This window comes from Dipteris shenzhenensis, chromosome 4, assembly GCF_047967505.1.
Source record: "Dipteris shenzhenensis isolate YYH24624 ecotype China chromosome 4, Dip_SZ_1.0, whole genome shotgun sequence".
Taxonomy (NCBI): Eukaryota; Viridiplantae; Streptophyta; class Polypodiopsida; order Gleicheniales; family Dipteridaceae; genus Dipteris; species Dipteris shenzhenensis.
Genome location: NC_141599.1, coordinates 60,937,722 through 60,959,405, shown reverse-complemented (window position 1 = coordinate 60,959,405; position 21,684 = coordinate 60,937,722). Strand labels below are relative to the sequence as shown.

General features: G+C 42.1%; 1 non-coding gene across 1 annotated transcript; it reads left to right on the top strand.

Moving 5' to 3' along the window:
• The first annotated feature begins 20,672 nt into the window (after positions 1-20,672).
• On the top strand, positions 20,673-20,791 carry LOC147903139 (5S ribosomal RNA). The gene has a single exon (XR_015540944.1). It is a non-coding gene; the product is annotated as a 5S ribosomal RNA (ribosomal RNA).
• The last annotated feature ends 893 nt before the right edge of the window (positions 20,792-21,684 follow it).

Genomic DNA, 21,684 nt, shown 5'->3' with positions numbered 1-21,684 from the left:
TGTTTTATGCCTGATCGACAATGCAAAGCATATCCGATGGGCATAACACTTTGCACACACCTTAAACTAGGTGGAATTGACTTACATGCAAAGTGGCATGCCCATCCCATAAGTACTTAATTGGATAACATACCTAGCAACGTGTTTTTTAAAGGATGTGCATGACACTAAGGCAAAAACGGTATTTAATGCTCGATCGACGATGCAAAAATATCACTAGGCACAATACTTTTCCTATGCCTTAACCTAGGTGGTATTGACATGTTTTCAAATAGTCACACCCATCTGATAAGTACTTGGTCAGATAACACACCTAAGGGCGTGTTTTTTTGCGGATGTGCATATCACTACAGGAAAAACAGTGTATAATCCGTGATCGACCATGCAAAGCATATCCGATGGTCACAATACTTTGCACACACCTCAATCTAGTTGAAACAGACTTACGTGCAAAGTGGAGCCCCCATTTGAGAAGTACTTGTTGGAATAACACACCTAGGACCGTGTTTTTTTTTTGTTGCGCATTAAACTAAGGCAAAAATGGTGTTTTATGCTTGATCGACAATGCAAAGCATATCCGATGGGCATAACACTTTGCACACACCTTAAACTAGGTGGAATTGACTTACATGCAAAGTGACGTTCCCATCCCATAAGTACTTGATCGGATAACATACCTAGCAGCGTGTTTTTTTACGAATGTGCATTACACCAAGGCAAAAATGGTATTTAATGCTCGATCGACCATGCAAAGCATATCCGATGGGCACAATACCTTTCCTATGCCTCAACCTAGGTGGTATTTTATGCTTGATCGACAATGCAAAGCATATCCGATGGGGACAATACTTTGCACACACCTTCAACTAAGTGGAATTGACCTACATGCAGCCTGGAGCACCCATCCCATAAGTACTTGATCGGATAACATACCTAGCAATGTGTTTTTTTACGGATGTGCATGACACTAGAGCAAAAATAGGATTTAGTGCTCGATCGACCGTGCAAAGGATATCCGATGGGCACAATACTTTTCCTACACCTCAACCTAGGTGGTATTGAAATGTTCTTAAAGAGGCACCCCCATCCGATAAGTACTTGGTCAGATAACATACCTAAGGGCGTGTTTTTTTGCAGATGTGCATGTCACTATAGGAAAAACGTTGTATAATGCGTGATCGACCATGCAAAGCATATCCGATGGTCACAATACTTTGCCCGCACCTCAACCTAGTTGAAACAGACTTGCGTGAAAAGTGCAGCCCCCATCCGATAACTACTTGTTTGAATAACACAGCTAGGACGTGTTTTGTTATGCTTGTGCATGACACTAAGGCAAAAACGGTATTTTATGCTTGAATGACAATGCAAAGCATATCCGATGGGGACAATACTTTGCACACACCTTCAACTAGGTGAAATTGACTTACTTTGCACCCATCCCATAAGTACTTGATCGGATAACATACCTAGCAACGTGTTATGACACGAGCAAAAATAGGATTTAATGCTTGATCGACCATGCAAAGGATATCTGATGGGCACAATACTTTTCCTACACCTCAACCTAGGTGGTATTGAAATGTTCTTAAAGAGGCACACCCATCCGATAAGTACTTGGTCAGATAACATACCTAAGGGCGTGTTTTTTGCGGATGTGCATATCACTACAGGAAAAACGTTGTATAATGCGTGATCGACCATGCAAAGCATATGTGACCATTTACAATACTTTGTGCATACTTCAACCTAGTTGAAACGGACTTGCGTGCAAAGTGGAGCCCCCATCCGATAAGTAGTTGTTTTAATAACACACCTAGGACGTGTTCTTTTATGGTTGTGCATGACACTAAGGCAAAAACGGTATTTTATGCTTGATCGACAATGCAAAGCATATCCGATGGGAACAATACTTTGCACACACGTTCAACTAGGTGAAATTGACTTACATGCAAAGTGGCGTGCCCATCCCATAGGTACTTGATCGGAGAGCATACCTAGCAGTGTGTTTTTTTACGGATGTGCATGACACTAGAGCAAAAATAGGATTCAATGCTCGATCGACCATGCAAAGGATTTCCGATGGGCACAATACTTTTCCTACGCCTCAACCTAGGTGGTATTGAAATTTTATTAAAGAGGCACACCCATCCGATAAGTACTTGGTCAGATACCATACCTAAGGGTGTGTTTTTTTGCGGATGTGCATATCACTATTTGGAAAAATGGTGGATAATGTGTGATCGAACATGCAAAGCATATCTGATGGTCACAATACTTTGCACGCACCTCAACCTAGTTGAAACAGACTTGTGTGCAAAGTCGAGCCCCCATCTGAGAAGTACTTGTTTGAATAACACACCTAGGACCGTGTTTTGTTATGGTTGTGCATGACACTAAGGCAAAAACGGTGTTTTATGCTTGATCGACAATGCAAAGCATATCGGATGGGCACAATACTTTGCACACACCTTCAACTAGGTGTAATTGACTTACATTAAAAGTGGCGGGCCCATCCCATAAGTAGGTGATCGCATAACATACCTAGCAGCGTGTTTTTTTACGGATGTGCATGACACTAGATCAAAAATAGTATTTCATGCTCGATCGACCATGCAAAGGATATCCGATGGGCACAATACTTTTCCTACACCTCAACCTAGGTGGTATTGAAATGTTCTCAAAGAGGCACACCCATCCGATAAGTACTTGGTCAGATAACATACCTAAGGGTGTGTTTTTTTGCAGATGTGCATATCACTACGGGAAAAATGGTGGATAATGCGTGATTGACCATGCAAATCATATCCGATGGTCACAATACTTTTCATGCACCTCAAACTAGTTGAGACAGACTTGGATGCAAAGTGGAGCCCCCATTTGAGAAGTACTTGTTTGAATAACACACCTAGGACCGTGTTTTGTTATGGTTGTGCATGACACTAAGGCAAAAACGGTGTTTTATGCTTGATCGACAATGCGAAGCATATCGGATGGGCACAATACTTTGCGCACACCTTCAACTAGGTGTAATTGACTTACATTCAAAGTGGCGCGCCCATCCCATAAGTACGTGATCGCATAACATACCTAGCAGCGTGTTTTTTTACAGATGTGCATGACACTAGATCAAAAATAGTATTTAACGCTCGATCGACCATGCAAAGGATATCCGATGGGCACAATACTTTTCCTACACCTCAACCTAGGTGGTTTTGACATGTTTTCAAACAAGCACACCCATCCGATAAGTACTTGGTTAGATAATACACCTAAGGGCGTGTTTTTTTGCGGATGTGCATATCTCTAGGGAAAAAAGGGTGTATAATGCATGATCGACCATGCAAAGCATATCCAATGGTCACAATACTTTGCACGCACCTCAACCTAGTTGAAAGAGACTTGCGTACAAAGTGGAGCCACCATCCGTTAAGTACTTGTTTGAATTTAACACACGTAGGACTGTGTTTCTTTATGGTTGTGCATTACACTAAAGCAAAAATGGTGTTTTATGCTCGATCGGCAATGCAAAGCATATCCAATGGGCATAACAGTTTGCACACACCTTAAACTAGGTGGAATTGACTTACATGCAAAGTGGCGTACCCATCCCATAAGTACTTAATTGGATAACATACCTAGCAACGTGTTTTTTTAAGGATGTGCATGACACTAAGGCAAAAATGGTATTTAATGCTCGATCAACGATGCAAAAATATCACTGGGCACAATACTTTTCCTATGCCTTAACCTAGGTGGTATTGACATGTTTTCAAAGAGGCACACCCATCCGATAAGTACTTGGTCAGATAACATACCTAAGGGCATGTTTTTTTGCGGATGTGCATATCACTCCAAGAAAAACGTTGTATAATGCGTGATCGACCATGCAAAGCATATCCGATGGTCACAATACTTTGCATGCACTTCAACCTAGTTGAAATGGACTTGCGTGCAAAGTGGAGCCCCCATCCGATAAGTACTTGTTTGAATAACACACCTAGGACGTGTTTTTTAATGGTTGTGCATGACACCAAGGCAAAAATGGTATTTTATGCTTGATCGACAATGCAAATCATATCCGATGGGGACAATACTTTGCACACACCTTCAACTAGGTGGAATTGACATACATGCAAAGTGGCATGCCCATCCCATAAGTACTTGATTGGATAACATACCTAGCAACGTGTTTTTTTACGGATGTGCATGACACTAGAGCAAAAATAGGATTTAATGCTCGATCGACCATGCAAAGGATATCTGATGGGCACAATACTTTTCCTACACATCAACCTAGGTGGTATGAAAATATTCTTAAAGAGGCACACCCATCTGATAAGTACTTGGTCAGATAACATACCTAAGGGCGTGTTTTTTTGCGGATGTGCATATCACTACAGGAAAAACATTGTATAATGCGTGATCGACCATGCAAAGCATATCCGATGGTCACAATACTTTGCCCGCACCTCAACCTAGTTGAAACGGATTTGTGCGCAAAGTGGAGACCCCATCTGAGAAGTACTTGTTTGAATAACACACCTAGGACCGTGTTTTTTTATGGTTGTGCATGACACTAAGGCAAAAACGGTATTTTATGCTTGATCGACAATGCAAAGGATATCTGATGGGCACAATACTTTGCACACACCTTCAACTAGGTTAAATTCACTTACATGCAAAGTGGCGCGCCCATCCCATAAGTACTTGATTGCATAACATACCTAGCAGCGTGTTTTTTTATGGATGTGCATGACACTAGATCAAAAATAGTATTTAACGCTCGATCGACCATGCAAAGGATATCCGATGCGCACAATACTTTTCCTACACCTCAACCTAGGTGGTATTGAAATGTTCTTAAAGAGGCACACCCATCCGATAAGTACTTGGGGTGGTAGCAAGCTAAGGGTGTCCACTTCCGGACCACTGTCGGGTGAGTGTGACACCCGCTCGAGTGAAAATACAAAGGTTTTGCTTCGGTCTGCAATACCTCGATCGAGGTAATGAAAATCACACACGAGGACCACCGAGCCAAGCCGATACCTCGATCGAGGTGCTGGGCTTTTTTCACCGAACTGAGCCTATACCTCGATCGAGGTCTGCTGGCATGCCACCTACACATGCTACCTATACCTCGTTCAAGGTATCGTGGCAATCTAGCTATACCTTGATCGAGGTAGTGTGGCATGTCCAGCTATATCTCAATCGAGGTATGTGCCATCCGACAGGGCAGTTGACATACCTCGATCGAGGTATGGTGGACCGATGACTTGGTCGCATGTCGAATATGTCAATTGAGACATGTGGCATCCAGCTACTGCTGACATACCTCGATCGAGGTATCGTGGCAGGTCGATATCTCGATCGAGGTACATGTACCGATGAGTATGGGCATGTCAAAATACCTCGATCAAGGTATCGTGGCATGTCTATACCTCGATGCAGTTATGATGGAGCGATATGTATGTTGCATGTAAAATACCTCGATCGAGGTAGGGAAACCCTAAATTTTCTTATAAAAGCAGAGTGACCCCCCTCATTCTTCATACCTCGATCGAGCTCCTCCTCATCGACCGATTTTGGATTTGCGGGAGGTCGACGGAATTGCGGCAGCGACGAAGAGCGACCCACGTACAACGACGGAGATGGACGGCGGAGCGGGAGAGTCCAGGTAAGGTTTTTTTTATGTAGCATTTTTTTTTTGCTGAAATTTATTTAAATTTTAGTTTATAGGAATAATTATAAAATATTTCTAAATTTCAAATGCATTTTAAAGTTTTTTTTTTGAATTACGGCATTTTTTTATTTAAAATGTGAAAATGTAAAAATTTTGTTTTTTAAAATCATCTTTTAAAATTTATTTTTTAAATTAGAGCTATTTTTATTTAAATAAAAAAACGTTTAAATTTTAGTTTATAGGAATAATTATAAAATATTTCTAAATTTGAAATGCATTTTAAAGTTTTTCTAAATTATTTTTGGAATTACGTAATTTTTTATTTAAAATGTGAAAATGTAAATATTTTGTTTTTAAAATCATCTTCTAAAAAAAAGAGATTAAAGTTATCTTTTAAAGTAGTGCTATTTTTATTTAAATAAAAAAATGTTTAAATTTGAGTTTATAGGAATAATTATAAAATATTCCTAAATTTGAAATGCATTTTAAAGTTTTTCTAAATTATTTTTGGAATTACGTAATTTTTTATTTAAAATGTGAAAATGTAAATATTTTGTTTTTAAAATCATCTTTTAAAAAAAGAGATTAAAGTTATCTTTTAAAGTAATGCTATTTTTATTTAAATAAAAAAACATTTAAATTTTAGTTTATAGGAATAATTATAAAATATTTCTAAATTTGAAATGCATTTTAAAGTTTTTTAAAATTATTTTTAGAATTACATAATTTTTTATTTAAAATGGGAAAATGTATATATTTTGTTTTTTGAAATCATCTTAAAAAAAAAAGAGATTAAAGATATTTTTTAAATTAGTGTTATTTTTATTTAAATAAAAAAACGTTTAAATCTTAATTTTAAAAATGAACTTTAAAAAAAAAAAAGAAAATAAGAGTTTAAGGCAGCTTTTATGTTATGTAAGTTATTTAAGCTAGTGAAGTTTTTATTTAAATGTCAAAAAGTAAATAATTTGTTTTTTAAAATCATCTATTAAAAAAAATTTATAACTGAAGTTTATAAATTATTGAAGTTTTGAATTAAATATAACGTCTGAATTTTGTTTTTAGAAATCATGTATTAAGAAAAAGAAAATAAGAGTTTAAAGTAGCTTTTAAATTATTTTAGTTTATAGGAATATGTAATCTAATTATAAAATATTTCAAAATTTCAAATGCATTTTAAAGTTTTTTTAAATAATTTTTTTTTAATTACGTAATCTTTTATTTAAAATGTGAAAATGTATATATTTTGTTTTCTAAATTCATCTATTTAAAAAAAGAGAGATTAAAGTAGGTTTTATGTTATTTTTGAAATTGGTGCTATTTTTATTTAAATAAAAAAACGTTTAAATTTTAGTCTTCAAAATCATCTGAAAAAAAAAAAGAAAATAAGAGTTTAAGGTAGCGGTGTGCGTTTATCAATCTTTATGTGGAATATTATAGATTATATAGTTGGTTAAGAGTTGTTTCATAATTTAGGTAGAGTAAGTAGGCTGTATAAAACACCACATGGGCATTATCCCTAAAACGCCACACCACATGGGCAAAGACCCCAACACTAGAGTGGTTAGATGCATAAGCGTATGGCTAATTGGATCTTCTAAATGCATCAGCGCATGGAAAACACATATGTAAATGATTGTCCAAAGGTCTCCTCTCTCCTCATGGGAACCAAGTGATGATCTATAGGAATGGCCACTAGTTGAGGTGGATTGCCCAACCAAAATAGATAATATTGAAAAGGCCTAATTATTTTCTCAAAGTTCTCGCTTTAAAAGGTCTGTAGTGTCAACCCACTCTCTTTTTTAATGTGTAGTCCGAGAAATACTAGATGCACCTTGCTTGTGTATTGTTCAAAGTAATGTATTAGATATCCTTCTATCTCCTCCATATCTATTGCAAACCCAAGGCAGTAAAGCATTCAAAGAAGGTCTTATTAACCAAACCTCTCCACTATCTGTCGTTAGTATAGGGGCCATAAGTGGACAATGTGGTCCTTACACCACATGTGGAAAAGTTTCCAAAGAGTGAGAAAGGAATTTAAAAAAATACAATTCTCCTTATTTTGGAAAATAAGTTAATCAAGTATAATAATACTTGCCCCAACCATGTGTATTATCTTGGGGAATAAAATATAGAGATTCTCCTCAATACCATCTCTTAAACCTACAGTCTTGTCAGAATCTGTATAGTTATCAAACACAGATCATAATGAGTCTTCTTACTAGGGTCCTCAAAGTACTGATAAATTCAAAGAAATACAAGGGTTACCAAGAGTGTGTTGCATGTGTGTGTGTGTGTGTGTGTGTGTGTGTGTGTGTGTGTGTGTGTGTGTGTGTGTGAGAGAGAGAGAGAGAGAGATTCCACACACAAAAAAAGTGTGTGTGTGCTTAGATTAAAAGTCCCATCAATAATTGAGCCATACAGTTAATTCCATCAATTGGATAAAAAGTAAAAAAAGGAAAACATATAAGGAAAAAATATTTGAGACATCTAAGTTTAAAAATGCAACAACTAGAGTTTGAAAAACTTTTAATCAAAATTAAGAATTTTTAATAATATTGAGTTTGATAAACATAATATTGAGCCACACATTTGGCCCATCTACCGGTAGGTGCATAGGATGATCCCAACGACATCCTACCTCATCAAGGAGTACGTACAAATAGTTTTCATTACGTAAATAGATTATAAGTCATATTGAATAGAATATTATTTTCATTACCCAAATAGAATATTAATTTTCATGTGTTTTTTTTTTGCATGCACTAGCCAGCACACAGGTTCTGGCACCACTATTCGTATGCAGATAGAGATTCTGAGAGCTGAGATGAGGGCACTACAGGATGCTAGGGCACCCCCTCACTTGGTTGCGAGTCTAGATTCAGTTATTGAGGCTCTGGGTCGATTGGACACAGTTGAGGACGTTGTGGATAGCTTTCAGGCACAGGCTGAGGCAGAGATCACTGGTGATGGCTTGGATTGGAGAGCCATTCGACAGTTGTTTGAGCGTGAGTCATATCATAGGCAGGCCTTAGAGGATATGTTTGGGATGGTCACACTGAGGCGATGCGACCACGATCAGGGCTGCCCTTGCATATTTTACATTGTAGGCACCCCTTCATAGCAGCACACATTTATCCGAGATATCTCGCTGCGAATGGTGGTCGATTGCCTCACAACCGTCAGATAGCTAGGTCATTTGCCATGCAGCTATATGCTAAGTTTGTGCTTGGTCATCGGGTAGACTACCTTAGTACCCGTCCAGCATTAGGAGCGGGACATGGTAGGATGGGGCATGAGGAGCGTTAGACTGTAGGTGTTCGGCGTCGACGCAAGGCACCAGAGTTGCACACCATCCCTGCACTGACATTGCGAGCTGTTGGAGGGAGAGGAGAGACAAGGAGAGAGGTAGGAAGACAGCATGCTACCGTGGTAGCGCGCCAGAGATAGGGATGTTCATTCAGTGGTATCATCCTTGCAGCACATGGTCTCTGCTCTATCGAGATCACTTTTGATTCCACCTCCCCCACCTCGATCATCGATGGAGCCTCCCACATCTATACCACCTCTCACATCTACACTGCCTCAGCATGAGTTGGAGACTCGAGACGCACGGATTGCAGAGTTGGAGGCATTGTTGGCCGAGTCTAGGGACGAGGTTAGTTATTCTTATTATTTTAGTTTATTTTTTTGTAGTGTGTTTTGAACTGAAGTTTTTTTGTTAATTCTCACCATGTACGCGACATATTTGCATTGCAGGCACATCTATTGCGACAGGATATGGAGTCTCGTGTACGACTATTGGAGGCCGATTTGGAGGAGCAGAGGATTCGGACACACATAGCATACCATCGTGCGGAGCACTATATTTTGCAGTTGAGACATATTAGTTGTGATCCATCTCACCATAGGATCGACCCCAGCGTGGCCCTATACCCCGCTCCTCCTGTAGATGTGCCGACTAGGACACCCATAGATGCAGTAGTCATAGCCAGGCTTCCTACCGCCACTTGCATCCTTTGCCATGAGGAGTTTGACACTGTAGGGTGGTTTGGACTAGGGTGCGGCCACATCGCACATCTCCATTGCATGACCCACCACATGGTGGCACGATCAATGTGCCCTGTATGCTTTGCTGACATTGACGTGGCCACATATAGAGGACTAGGCATGGATGATCTGTATCCTAGTCATCGTCAGGCCATTGATCCATTCGCCTACATGGTCTTGACAAAGCACTACAGGGAGGAGGCATAGAGAGCTTTGCTGATACAGGAGGGTGCTGATACATCTGTGGTTGCAGCGTGTGTTCCATGACGCTTCTCATACGGTGATTTCATGCGAGGTGACGAGGCACGAGCAGAGGAGGCACGCCGTATTGAGCGAGAGGGAGAGCTACAGACATCATTGCAGCAGTGGGTGGAGCAGCAGCTTGACCAGTGTCTTGTACATGTAGAGACGATTACTCGCGCTAGATTTGAGGCACGAGTATTCGCAGATGCACGACTATGGGAGTTGAGACGCGCATACATAGAGGAGGCGAGGGAGGTAGAGATGGCAACGGTGGCTCGTGCAGCATGCCCTCCTCTTCATCAGGATGAGGCTGGCCCATCTCATGCAGGAGATGAGGCTGGCCCATCTGATCCGCCAGCTTTGCCTGAGGGCACACAGCAGACGGTTGGGCAGCGGGTCATACAGGAGCCACGTCAGAGGATGACTAGAGGATCATATGTGGAGTTATCAGATTCTGATTCAGGATGATTGTTTAGGCTTCACACATTTCTTGTTTAGGGATGCACTTCTGCACGATGATGATGATGATGTACACATTCATTTTGGTACTTTCATGATATTGTTCTTACTTTTATGATGTATGAGCATTTTTGTACTTTCATGATGTTCTTCACACTTTGTTTATCTCAGTTTATAGTTTGTTCAAATCTAACATAAACATTTAAAATTAGGAGTATGATTTTGAATTTCGAATATCTCAATTCACACATCTAATACATAAGGTATTTAAAAAAGAATGCCATGTGAAGTAATTGTAAACATTAAGCATTGAAAAAGTGTTCAAGTGTAAGGTCTCTCTCTCTCTCTCTTTCTCGTGCTATGAACTTTATCATTTCGAATATCATATTGAATTTTGTATATATCAATGATTGCAATTATTACACTAAACCTAAGAGCCGTGCGAAGTTTCATCCCCATGTGCATATTTAAAATTCAGAGTATGATTTTGAATTTCAGATATCTCAATTCACACATCTAATACATAAGGTATTTTAAAAATAATGCCGTGTGTCGTAATTGTAAACATCAAGCATTGAAAAGGTGCTTGCAAAAATGTACGCATTATACCTTCTACATGGCGCATACCAAATCAGTTGGAGACCGAATCTTGCGTGGATGTATGTCTAGGGAGCCTAAGAGCCGTGTGAAGTTTCATCCCCAACAGGGTTTAGGATTTAGGGTTTAGGGTTTAGGGTTTAGGGTTTAGGGTTTAGTCATGCTAGTAGGGATTGTAAAAATGTACGCATTATACCTTCTACGTGGCGCAAACCAAATCAGTTGGAGACCAAATCTTGCGTGGATGTACGTCTAGGGTAGCCTAAGAGCCGTGTGAAGTTTCATCCCCAACAAGGTTTAGGGTTTAGGGTTTAGTCGTGCTAGTAGGGATTGTAAAAATGTATGCATTATACCTTCCATGTGGCGCATACCAAATCAGTTGGACACCAAATCTTGTTTGGATGTACGTCTAGGGTAGCCTAAGAGCCATGTGAAGTTTCATCCCCAACAGGGTTTAGGATTTAGGGTTTAGGGTTTAGTCGTGCTAGTAGGGATTGTAAAAATATACGCATTATACCTTCTACGTGGTGCAAACCAAATCAATTGGAGACCAAATCTTGCATGGATGTACATCTAGGGTAGCCTAAGATCCATGTGAAGTTTCATCCCCAACAGGGTTTAGGGTTTAGTCGTGCTAGTAGGGATTGTAAAAATGTACGCATTATACCATCCACATGGCGCAAACCAAATTAGTTGGACACCAAATCTTGCGTGGATGTACGTCTAAGATAGCCTAAGAGCTATGTGAAGTTTCATCTGCAACAGGGTTTAATGTTTAGGGTTTAGGGTTTAGTTGTGCTAGTAGGGATTGTAAAAATGTGCGCATTATACCTTCCACATGGCGCAAACCAAATCAGTTGGACAACAAATCTTGCGTGGATGTACGTCTAAGGTAGCCTAAGAGCCGTGTGAAGTTTCATCCCCAATAGGGTATAGGGTTTAGGGTTTAGGGTTTAGTCGTGCTAGTAGGGATTGTAAAAATGTACGCATTATACCTTCCACGTGGCGCATACCAAATCAGTTGGACACCAAATCTTGCGTGGATGTACGTCTAGGGTAGCCTAAGAGCCGTGTGAAGTTTCATCCCCAACAAGGTTTAGGGTTTAGGGTTTAGGGTTTAGTCATGCTAGTAGGGATTGTAAAAATGTACACATTATACCTTCCATGTGGCGCATACCAAATCAGTTGGACACCAAATCTTGCGTGGATGTATGTCTAGGGTAGCCTAAGAGCCGTGTGAAGTTTCATCCCCAACAGGGTGTAGGGTTTAGGGTTTAGGATTTAGTCGTGCTAGTAGGGATTGTAAAAATGTACGCATTATACCTTCCACGTGGTGCATACCAAATCAATTGGACACCAAATCTTGCGTGGATGTACGTCGGGTAGTCTAAGAGCCGTGTGAAGTTTCATCCCCAAAAGATAAGTCCAAGTGTGTATTTCATTAGTACGTACGCCATTTTTCATACGTAGTCGTGCTAGTAGGGATTGTAAAAATGTACGCATTATACCTTCCACGTGGCGCATACCAAATCAGTTGGACACCAAATCTTGCATGGATGTACGTCTATGGTAGCCTAAGAGCCATGAAAAGTTTAATCTCCAACAGATAAGTCCACATGCATATTTCGTTAGTACGTGCACCATTTTTCATACGTAGTCGTGCTAGTAGGGATTGTAAAAACGTACACATTATACCTTCCACGTGGTGCATACCAAATCAGTTGGACACCAAATCTTGCGTGGATGTACGTCTAGGTAGCCTAAGAGCCGTGTGAAGTTTCATCCCCAATAGGGTTTAGGGTTTAGGGTTTAGTCGTGCTAGTAGGGATTGTGAAAATGTACGCATTATACCTCCCACGTGGCACATACCAAATCAGTTGGACACCAAATCTTGCGTGGATGTACCTCTAGGGTAGCCTAAGAGCCATGTGAAGTTTCATCGCCAATAGGGTGTAGGGTTTAGGGTTTAGGGTTTAGTCGTGCTAGTAGGAATTGTAAAAATGTTACGCATTATACCTTCCACGTGGCGCATACCAAATCAGTTGGACACCAAATCTTGCATGGATGTATGTCTAGGGTAGTCTAAGAGCAGTGTGAAGTTTCATCCCCAAAAGATAAGTCCAAGTGCGTATTTCATTAGTACGTGCGCCATTTTTCATACGTAGTCGTGCTAGTAGGGATTGTAAAAATGTACGCATTATACCTTCCACGTGACGCATACGAAATCAGTTGGACACCAAATCTTGCGTGGATGTACATCTACGGTAGCCTAAGAGCCATGCGAAGTTTAATCTCCAATAGATAAGTCCACATGCATATTTCGTTAGTACGTGCGCCATTTTTCATACGTAGTCGTGCTAGTAGGGATTGTAAAAATGTACACATTATACCTTCCACGTGGTGCATACCAAATCAGTTCAAGACCAAATCTTGCATGGATGTATGTCCAGGTGGCCTAAGAGTCATGCAAAGTTTCATCCCCAATAGATAAGTCCACATGCATATTTCATTAGTACATGCGCCATAGCTTTGCCGTAGTCGTGCTAGTAGGGATTGTAAAAATGTACGCATTGTACCTTCCACATGGCGCATACCAAATCAGTTCGAGGCCAAATCTTGCATGGATGTACGTCTAGGGTAGTCTAAGATCCATGTGAAGTTTCATTTTCAACAGATAAGTCCATGTGCGTATTTCATTAGTACGTGCGCCATTTTTCATATGTAGTCGTGCTAGTAGGGATTGTAAAAATGTACGCATTATACCTTTCACGTGGTGCATACCAAATGAGTTGGACACCAAATCTTGCATGGATGTACGTCTACAATAGTCTAAGAGCCGTGCAAAGTTTAATCTCCAACAGATAATTCCACATGCATATTTCGTTAGTACATGCGCCATTTTTCATACGTAGTCATGCTAGTAGGGATTGTAAAAATGTACGCATTATACCTTCCACGTGGCGCATACCAAATCTGTTCGAGACCAAATCTTGCGTGGATGTATGTCTAGGGTGGCCTAAGAGTCGTGCGAAGTTTCATCCCCAACAGATAAGTCCACACGCGTATTTTGTTAGTACGTGCTCCATAGCTTTGCCGCAGTCGTGCTAGTAGGGATTGGAAAAATGTATGCATTGTACCTTCCACGTGGCGCATACCAAATCAGTTCGAGACCTGCATGGATGTATGTCTAGGGAGTCTAAGAGCCGTGTGAAGTTTCATCCCCAACAGATAAGTCCACGTGCATATTTCATTAGTACGTGCGCCATTTTTCATATGTAGTCGTGCTAGTAGGGATTGTAAAAATGTACGCATTATACCTTCCACGTGGTGCATACCAAATCAGTTGGACACAAAATCTTGCGTGGATGTACGTCTACAGTAGCCTAAGAGCCGTGCAAAGTTTAATCTCCAACAGATAAGTCCACATGCATATTTCGTTAGTACGTGCGCCATTTTTCATACGTAGTTGTGCTAGTACGGATTGTAAAAATGTACGCATTATACCTTCCACGTGGCGTATACCAAATCAGTTCGAGACCAAATCTTGCGTGGATGTACATCTAAGGTAGGCTAAGAGCCGTGCAAAGCTTAATCTCCATAGCTTTGCCACAGTCGTGCTAGTAGGGATTGTAAAAATGTATGCATTATACCTTCCACTGGTGCATACCAAATCAGTTGGAGACCAAATCTTGCGTGGATGTATGTCTAGGGTGACCTAAGAGTCGTGCAAAGTTTCATCCCCAACAGATAAGTCCACATGCGTATTTCGTTAGTACATGCACCATTTTTCATATGTAGTCGTGCTAGTAGGGACCAACAGATAAGTCCACATGCGTATTTCATTAGTATGTGCGCGAATTTTCTTAGTCACATTTTTAAAATGTCCTAAAGCACAAAACAAATTACAACATTACTACTAATAAACAATTTTTTATTTTACAAACACAACAAATCCCATTGAGAAGACATCGGACATCATGTATAAAATAGAATCTAATACAATGATGTGTATGAACGTGTATACAACCATCAGAGTGATACAAAATATGAGTCCATGAAAATTACAATGGTACGGTCACACAATGAGCCTATACATATCGAATACAAAAATGTGTAATCAACTAGTGATACCCAATAAAAATCAATCTGATCAACTGATGATCCCAAAAAATATGATATGTAATGTGCTACTCCTCAGGATCAGCTCTCATGCCAATAGTTGCAAGTATGCTCTCGTGATCCGCCACTGCAAGGCGCCATCATGGAGTGGACGTCGCCTTGCGAGTGCAAACATGACTCAAAGTAATCTTGATCCCAACAACAAGATGAGAATACATGTATGCCTCCTGATCCGCCATGTACTCCTGGAACTCAATATAGCAACCACGCCTCTGTATCTGCTGAAAATAGTGGCCACCTACGATCATGCTATGAGCATTGAAGTGCATACCATGCCCATCCACTGTATCCTCATTCAGCACACTCTTCAGCATAGAGCATCGCAACAAGTAATAATCCACACCCTCCTCATTGCCCTCTGAAGCAATAATCGCGAAGATATCACCAATATGCAAAATATCTGTAAGCGGGTCATAATCTCTAGAGGAACTGAATCCCGCATCCTAATCATCATGTACCTCCTCCCAAGGCTGGAAGGGAGAAAGCACTCGCCGTACCCATGGATCGGCCCATGTATCATGGAGCACCCTCCCCAATCATCATCAATGCATGTAGAGCAAAAACATGCAAACCGTCGAGAAAAGATCGTGGGGTGAGGCTCACCTACGCTCCTGATGGAATGGTAATCAAGAGTGCCAGACACAGAACGACAATCAAAAGGCCTAGACCGATCAAGACTCCCAATGTCCACGCACCAAAAATACTGGCTCACCACCCTATCGTCACACGACTGAAACGAGGAGATAGCACTAGTGGCTGCACCACCGCACCACATCATGTGCATCCTTGAAGCAATCGGCATTGTGACGCAACTGGTATCGATGCAAAGCATGCTTCACGCGAGCACTTGCACCATCATGCTCTCCCTTACCGTGCCCTATCTCGAAGTAGCTCCATGTGGTCAGAATGCCTGTCTCACGGTGCCATATGCAGAACCAATAAAATTATCTAGCGGATTTGAACTGACCACCACAGACGTCTGACCAGATCCAGTGCCGCTGCCATGTGACACCATGATCCCTCAAGAAACTATCATGCAAAGTGAAGCAATGCTGCACCAAATGGGCATCATGCGATCGATCATCACTAATGTAGAAGTGATACTCTCGCACAATGATGCGTGAGTCCATGGTGCTTTCAATGCCATCCACATGAGCCTGTGCATGACGATAGCTAATGTGCACAAATATAGCAACCTGCAATATGGCATTGAAAAAAAATATGACTATTGAAATAATTCAATATAATGAGGCGGGGAAAAAATCAATACTCAATCACACGTCACCTGTTCAGAGAAATAATACTCCGATTGGATCTCATGCTGTGGTGCAAAGGTGTAATTCTTTGCAAAGTCCACCACTGAGACAACCACCCCTATAGGAAATGTCCTCAAACATGCACGGAATTGACGATCCTCCCATTTCACAGTGTGCGAGTGGCGTATGTAGCGGTACAGCTTCCCTCGGAAACTATCAATGAATACAACATGTGGTGTCTCCTTCCCCATAAGCTGCAACCTCCTCGACTGTGCACCACCATCTAATGTCAAGGTACTGTACTCATACTACTGCAAACGAGCCATCTGCACATCACAAGTATCTAGTGCAACTCGTGGCACTCTAGCAAAGTCACCACAGAAAGTACACCTGCCTTCCACATAATCAAGGGAGTGGAATAAAGAATCACCATCTCGTGTACACAATATGGAATGAATGAACTCGCGAGGGCTAGTAGGAACCACTCCCCTATGACCATCAAGGGAACGGAATACGTCATACATCAATCCAAAATCCACATGGTAGCGACAACAGCATGTGTCACACTCCTGAGAGCATTGCACAAACCATGGCCTGCATCGCTCAAAGGACCTCTGCCCAATCCTGAACTCCGGGTGTGCCTCTACAAATTGAGTGTACAACTCAGTCTGGGTACACTCCAAAAAACATGCACCATGCTCAATGTACACACCGCGTGACACCCTCTTCCACAATGCGTTCTTGAACACCGGGGATGCTCTGCAATGCTCCTCGCAAAACTGTTGTATGAAGGACCTAGTGGAATCATCCAACAATCGATCACTGCGAGCTGCACGACCACTCGAAGCCCAAAGAGCATCAGTCTCACTATCCTCTAGACTCTGCCTCCTAATCATGCCTGCTCGCAATGTGCGCAGTGCAATCTGAAGAAGACGTGAAGCGGTACGCACATGGCCTATCATATGAGGTCTAATAATGGCAGCCACAATAGCACGACATGCTGCCAAGGCATCACTGGAGTCCTATGCTTAATAGAAGCATAGGAACGTCGAACACTGCTAAGGACCTCGCTAGATACAACCCTATCTCTACGTGCACCAAGACCAGAAAGCCTCCTACACTCCACCAAGTCAGGGTGATCAATCAGGGACGTGAGAAGAGAAGACTGCGAAGCTGGCGTGAAGTCACAAAAAAAAGACTGCACAATCTTGCTAGTACGACGACGGATAGTGGACTTCGACAAGTCACGTCGTGAAGCAACACTGATGCTGCAAGGTGGGGCAAGGGGATCAATGGGAGATGGTAGGGTGGACGGGGGAAGGGAGGCACCAAGGGGAACGGGAGGAGGGGGAGGGTGGAGGGTGGAGGGGGAAGGGAGGCGCCAAGCGGAGCGGGGGGAGGGGGAGGGGGAGGGGGAGGGGGGAGGGTGGAGGGGGAAGAGGTAGAGGTGGAGGCCAAAATGTAGGTGGCTAGGGGAAGGGCGGAGGCTAGAGGTAGGGGAGCGGATGAGGATGGGGGGACAATGGAGGTGGGGGTGGGGGTGGGGGTGGAGGTGGAGGTGGAGGTGGGATGTAGAGGTAGAGGTGGAGGTGGATCGGTGGTGGCAGCACGAGAGCTCTAGCTCTAGAGGCTCTCTTGCGCTCATGAGCCTTCCGCTTGCGCTCCTCGTCAATGAGATTTGGGGGGGGGTTCCTACATCTTTCACGTCTACTAGCTCTACGGCTTTGAGAACCCATTCTCAATGAAAGTAGGATGGAAGGTGTGACAAAGTGATGAGGAGGCAAGAATGGCTAAGATGAGTTGGCATTCATGAGGTGGTAGATTGACATGGCAAATTGAGGTGGAGGGATTGGTGATGTGGCAACGTTGATGAGGTGGCACATGTGGCAACACGTGTGGCAATGTAAGGTGACATGGCAAGGAGTGATGTCACATCTCCTTGATGACATGGCACCACGTGGTCTAACAACGTGGCATGGTTTTGATGACTCAGCCTTTCGCATGGGCAACATGCACACTCCAAAGGCTTGCCACTAGGGTTAGTGATGCTCCTAGCCTACCTCACCAAGCCTAATACCAAGCCTACCTTGTCTTGGTATTAGGCTTGGGTGGCCCTTTTTCCCCCCACAAAAGGGAGATTTCACTCTTGGAGGCCATATCGTACATTTCCCTTACTCAAATTTAACCAAAATTTTTTCCTCTTATTCATCATTCAGAGGACTAAAAATATTGACATTTTTGAAATGTTTGGTCATGTTTGAGAATTACTAGATTTATTTTTAATATTCTTTGTTGATCCTCTAAGGAGTAAAAGTAAAAATTAAACTTCAATCTTCCTAAATCTAACCGTTGGATTTGGGATTTGATGATTCAACCACACACCCTTATGTGCCTACTAACCTTCCACCGAATTGGATTTGATTAATTATTCAAAATACTAAAAAAAGTGGTGTGCTACTAAAATGCATGTATTTTATGACTTTATTTATTATAAATAATTATTTATAATTAGATAAATCATTCAACAAATTACCAATAAATCAAGTTAAGCTCTACATAATGCAAAGAGACCACTTACAAAGTTTCAATAACATTTAATCTAAAATGAGTGAGAAATTTAGAATTTAATATGACACTCTCTATTTGTGACCACCCTGGAACCATGCCGTGTGACACAAAGAAATTTTTTGTGTGTGCATCGAATTTTCGATCAGACTATACGATTGTGTGCACAATAGCAAGTGCGATGTTGTGTCAGAAGACTTCAAAGACTAGATCCATAGTGAAGTAGGTGAGATTTGCATTTTTGTGTGCTAAAAAGCTTGTTTTTCCACCTCCTAACGATTGGGGAGTGAACAAAAAGTGGACACCCTTAGCTTGCTACTTCCCTGCTACATAGGATTCAAAGAGTTCTTTGAAAGTCTCTAGATCTTGGCTAAAGCCTCTACCTTTACCGTAACCCTGGTGCATGGAGCCTTGAGAGAACACCTTAGAATAGTGTCGTGCAAGGGGTCGTTCTTCGAGTGTATCACTGGAGCTTGTCGAAGAGATTTCAATGTCGATGTGGAAGGGATCCCGTTGGTGAGGATAATTCATCAGGCTATACACATTAGGATCGTCTTCATTTGAACAAACCATGCATGAATAATCCCGAGAGTAATCATAAGAACCATTCAATTGACAAACTAAACACTAAGGAGTATCCGATTCAGAACATTCTAGCATGGACTCGCCAAATTCGCCTTGGGTAAAGAAGCCTTTGAGTTGGCGTTGTTGAGAGTTACGCAGCTTCTCAGTGTAGTCTTTGGCAAAATGACCCTTTTTTCCCACAAATAAAATAGCATGACGATTTATTGGCTGGGAAAGGGTGGCGTCGCAGGAATCGTTGGGGACACCTGAAATAGTGCTTGCCCCATTGTAGACATCGAAGCTTTGGAAAAGAAGTTGATCCACATGAGCATTTGGAATGTCGGGTTTGGGATCTTCTATAACTATTGGAGGATTGCTTGTTTGAGGGACAGAACTTCTTTTGTCCCACAAATTGTTCACAGACAGAAGAAGAGATGCAAATCCTTTTAAATTTCTTGCAAAGAGTTTGTTCAATGCATTGGTGTCTGATATATACCTGGACCATTTGGAAGAGATTAGCAAACATGAAGTCTGCTACAGTCTTGTGGACTTATTGAGGCACATTGTCAATATTAACAATTTTTGTTTGAGAGCCTCGAGGAGAGCCATGACAGCATCGCCAAGTCGATGAGGTAAACTATAGAGATAATGGCATTTGGTAGAAGTGTCAAAAAAAAGGTTAGCTCTATAAATTAGCTTTCCCGCCATTGCAGGCACTCTCTAGCAAGGCAACCTGCAGCCCGCCTCCACCTCCGCCTCAAGCTTGCTTCAGCACTCTTTCTCATCCTCTAGAAGTTCCTCTTTTCGTAACCTGCCCCAGCCCTCTTTCTCCCCTCTTTTCGTTCCCATCCTCTAGAAGTTCCTCTCTCTTCATTGCCTGCAGATTACGGGAGGGCGAATGCATTAGGCGAAGCTAGGATTGGGTAAGCATCGATTGTTTAAGCATTGTGGACGATGAGGAGTAATTTAAGAACTTAATGCATACGCCCCCTTGCGCGCATGTCGCGTATCCCCCATTGCCCCCCCCCCCCCCTTTACAAAATAAAACAATACTGATTTCTCACGGTTATTTGTCGTGGTGCGGTCACACCAACGCTAATACACCGGATCCCATCAGAACTCCGCAGTTAAGCGCGCTTGGGCCAGAACAGTACTGGGATGGGTGACCTCCCGGGAAGTCCTGGTGCTGCACCCTCTAGTATGGAGCAGCCGAGAGAGGTGGACTCTAATTGTATAGAGCCACCACTTCAACAGGGAGGGCAGGGGAGGGGGATGCAAAGAGGGGGAGGGGGAGAGGGGGAGAGAGGGAGAGGGAGAGGGGAGAGAGACAGAGACGGAAAAAGGGGGAGGGAGAGGGAGGATAGCTAAGTGGAAGGAGAGGCATGAGAGGGAGAGAAGAAGGCTGAGTGGAAGGAGAGGCAGGAGAGGGGGGAGAGAGAGAGAGAGAGAGAGAGAGAGAGGAGTTTTTTACTTCGTAGCAACAATGCCAAGAAGCCTTAACAGACTTATCCGAAGCGATCCGCAAGGATCGAACACACACACACCACGACATGAACCAGAGCCTCAACCACCAAGACCCACGCGGGTTTTACTAAACTTGGTGGGGAAGGATGGCTTATACACGAGAGAGAGAGAGGAGTTTTTTACTTCGTAGCAACAATGCCAAGAAGCCTTAACAGGCTTATCCGAAGCGATCCGCAAGGATCGAACACACACACACCACGACATGAACCAGAGCCTCAACCACCAAGACCCACGCGGGAGAGCTGAGCGGAGGGAGAGGGAGAGGGAGAGGGAGGGAGGCGGCGAGGTCGGAGGGAGGCGGAGAGAAGGGAAATCATTTTCCCCTAAGCTTAGCTTAATAATTGTAAAGGAGGGCGAGGGTATAGAGGAATTAATTAATACGCTAGGGAGAGTTCTCTATGGAATTAACCATCATTATGACCTTTAAGATGTAATGAGCTGGACTATGATGAGGTGAATGTGCCAGATAGTATTGTCCTTCAATTTTGCAATCATCATGGTCTTTTCTTTTGATTCCCTATTTCTCACTCACTGTCAAGAACATGCATAAGAAAAGAGAGGAAT